The sequence below is a fragment of the Eriocheir sinensis genome, unplaced genomic scaffold (genome assembly GCF_024679095.1).
Source record: "Eriocheir sinensis breed Jianghai 21 unplaced genomic scaffold, ASM2467909v1 Scaffold957, whole genome shotgun sequence".
NCBI classification, from domain to species: Eukaryota; Metazoa; Arthropoda; class Malacostraca; order Decapoda; family Varunidae; genus Eriocheir; species Eriocheir sinensis.
Genome location: NW_026112338.1, coordinates 56,104 through 60,000, shown reverse-complemented (window position 1 = coordinate 60,000; position 3,897 = coordinate 56,104).

The window sequence follows — 3,897 nt, the reverse complement described above, 5'->3', positions numbered from 1 at the left end:
AAGCAGGAGGAGGAGGAGGAGGAGGAAGTGTAGCAGGAGGAGGAGGAGGAGGAAGAGGAAGTGAAGCAGGAGAAGTACAAGGAGGAGGAGGTGGAGGTCAGGTCATCAATTCGTTAATCATCTCATTTATTTATCCTCGCACGTCTATAAACATTCATGCACTTCTTTTCCAGCTCCTAATAAGCAACGCGAATAACGTCAAATATTCAGTAATTTTCTATTTAACTCATTCACTAATCACCGCCACATTAGTATTCGTGTATAACTTCTTAATGAACTTTATTTTTGACTTGGTGTATATGATTTGCCTTCTTCATTAAGTAAGTCATAAGGAGGGGTATTAATGACCTCTCGTATCGTGTATCAGACTGCAGGTGTGAGTATTTATTGGTACCTTTAATTATTTACTCACCTGTGGACCTGATCGACTACACCTGACACTTTTTTTTCTTTATTTTTATTTATTTGTTATTTTTTTGTGGGAGGGTGAATCGGCAATGTTCTTCTCCACTCCACTGTGTTCTGGACGCTCTCGTTTAATTGATATATCCCATGATTATCTATGACTATTTAGCGATTTTTTTTTATAGTAGAGAACGCATAATTATAATTCTCTCTCTCTCTCTCTCTCTCTCTCTCTCTCTCTCTCTCTCTCATACTCACCTGTTTGTAATGTTTGTTTTCCTCTTAAGACAGGCTCGAATGTGTGTGTGTGTGTGTGTGTGTGTGTGTGTGTGTGTGTGTGTGTGTGTGTGTGTGTGTGTGTGTGTGTGTGTGTGAGGACCCTCCAGCCCACCTGTGTATGTCTCTACCTGAGGACTCTTGTTCCTCATAATTAACAGGTGTAAGAGTCCTCCTAAGTCCTCATCCTCATCTCGTTTTCTTTCTCTTCTGTTTTCTCTTTGTCCTCCTTTTTTTCTCTTCCTCTAAGTCCTGTTCCTCCTTTTTTATCTGGCTTTCAGTTCTCTTCCTCCTTTTTTTCCTCTTTTCCCCTTCTCTTCTTTCTCCTCGTCGTTTTCATTGTCTATCTTACTTTCTCTCTTTCTCCTCCTCTTCCTCCTTCTCCTCCTCCTCTACTTCATATCTGCTCATCTGTTTGACACTTGATATAGGTACGTATTAAAAAAGTAGTAGTAGTAGTAGTAGTAGTAGCAGTAGTAGTAGTAGTAGTAGCAGTAGTAGTAGTAGTAGTAGTAGTGGTAGAAGTAGTAGTTCAGGTATATATTCACTTCTTTTTATTCATTCATACCGCTGGGTGAGTGAGTGCATATGATCGCTCTGAATATTCGTGTATGAGTCGGTCACTGGAGTGTTTTCTCGCCGATACTTGAGCGCTGATTATGCATTCCCTCTGAGGCTCTTCTTGTATCATTCCCTCTCCCAAGTGTTCCTCCTCCTCCACCTCTCCACCTACACTTGTGCCTCCAGTCTGTTTCCCTTCCTTCACCTCCTCCACCTCTCAACCCCTTCCACATGATTTCCCTCCCTTTCCCTTCCTTTTCTACTCTCCTCCACCTTAGCTCTCTACCTCCTCCTCCTTCTTCTCCTCCACCTATGTCTCTCTTTCACCTTCTCCTCCACCTCTCCACTTACCTAATGCCTCCCCTCCTTTTCCTTTCTTCACCTCCACCTCCTCCACTCGCTTCTTACCTCCATTTTTTTCTTCCTTTTCTCCTCTTTTTTCCCTTCCTTGTTTCCCTATTCCTTTTCCTATCTCCCTTCCTTTATCTTCCTCTCTTCCTCCCATCCTTCCTCCCTCTTGCCTCTCCTCCACTTCCTTCCCATCCTCTCCCCTCCTTCCTCTCTCCTCTATCTCCCTTTTCCTCTTCATCTTTCTCCATTTGCATCAGCCTGAGAGGAGGAAGGGAAGAAGAATGGACAGGGTGGAGGAAACGAGGGAGAAACGGAAGGAGGGAAGAAGAGGAGGGAGGAAAAAGACGGAGGAATGATAATGGAAGAACCCAAAGAGCGAGGAACGGAAATGGAGGAAGGAAGGAAAGGAGGAAAAAGCAGTGAGAGACGGGACCGGTGGAAGAGAAGGAAGGAAGTGGGAAACAAGAGAGAGAGAGAGAGAGAGAGAGAGAGAGAGAGAGAGAGAGAGAGAGAGAGAGAGAGAGAGAGAGAGAGAGAGAGAGAGAGAATTGGAGGCAGTCCAGACTTACTCCCTTGAGCGAACTTTTGGGAGGTGCAGTGTTGGAGGAAGAAGAAGAAGAAGAAGAAGAAGAAGAAAAAGAAAATGAAAATGGAAAAGAGGAGGATGGGAAGAAGGCTGTGTTGAGGGTGAGGGTTTTAAGAAGAAAAAAAAAAAAAAGGGGGTGGGGGAAAAATGGGAGATTAGATGAAGGGAAAAAAAGGGAGATAATGTATGTGATGAGGTAAATGAGGGGTTGGGGGGGGAGGTTGAAGGCATATTATAATTGTAGGTGGAGGAGGAGGAGGAGGTCAGGTCAGGTCAGGTCATATCATAGGCGTTAGTGGCAATGGTAGTGGTGGCAGTGGGGAAGGTATTTGAGGGGACATTGAGGTGAAGGGGGGGGGTAAAGGGACTAGGTGAGGGGCATGAGGGGCTCCTTCTTCCCCTCCTCCCCCGCCCCCCCCCTCACAATAACCGCCGCCGCGTTACCCACCAGGCTTCACGCGGCGCCCCCCACCCCCCACCCCCCTTCATTCCTCATGCTCTGGGGCGCCACCGGAATGCTGTATCTCTCCCCTTCTCCTCATCTCCCCTCGTCCTCATCTCCCTTGTCCGCACTTCTCTCTATTCTCACCCCTCTTCTCATCTCTATATCTCCTCATTTCCTCCTCCTTTTTCTCCTTTTCACTCCTACTCTTCCCTTTCTCTTTTTTTTTTTCATTCCACTTCATCCCTCCTCTTTTCCTCTTGTTTGGACTCCTATATCATCTTCTTTCCTCCTTTTCCTCCTCCTTCTCTCTCCCTCACTTCTCTTTTTCTCTCCATTTCTTTCCTCTTTTGCATCTTTCCTCCTCTGCAAACTTACTCCTCTTCCTTTCCTCCTCCTCCATCTCCTCCTCTTTACTCTTTCACCTCCCCTCTTTTCCCTCCACTTTCTCTCTCCTCCTCCTCCTCGTTCTCACTTTTCCCCTCCTCCGCACCCCTCCACCTCTTCCTTATTTCTTCCTCCTCCTCCTCCTTCCTCCACTTCCCTCATTTTTCTTCCAGTTCCTCCCTCCTCCAGCCTCCTTGTCCCCTCTTTCCCATATTCCTCATGTATGTATGTATGTATGTATGTGTGTGTGTACATACTGTGTCTGTAACTTGATATCTACAGTCAGTGAAAGTATACAGTTTACTATTTATTCTCTCTCTCTCTCTCTCTCTCTCTCTCTCTCTCTCTCTCTCTCTCTCTCCTCCATTGTTCTCTGCGTCCTTTCCTCCGTTCCCACCGACCTCCTTCCTCTCCTTCCTCCTCTTCCTCCTCTTCTTCCTCTTCCTCTTCACCTCAACCAACGCATCCTTCCCCTAACCGAAACCTCAACTCTTCCTCCCACCTTCCCTTCCCTCCTCCTCCTCCTCCTCCTCCACCTCTCTCCCTCTCCACTTTGGCACCTGTCCAGCTCTCTCTCTCCCCTCCTGGCACTAATCCTAAGGGAATCATGGTGCCATTTCATGTGGTAGCAGGTAATTGGGTGCCATTATGGTGCCATGAGGGAAAGGGATGACACTGCCCGATGCCCCTCACTAGGAAAGGGGTAAAGAAATGGGGAGTGAAGAAAGGTAGAGGAGGAAGAAGAGGGGAATGAGGAAAGGGTGGCAGAAGAGAAAATGAGGAGGAGGAAAGGAGGAAGAAAAGGAGAATGAGGAAGGTTGAGGTGGAGGAAATGAGTGTGAGGAAGGTTGGAAGTGGAGGAAAATGAGGGTGAGGAAGGTTGAAGTGG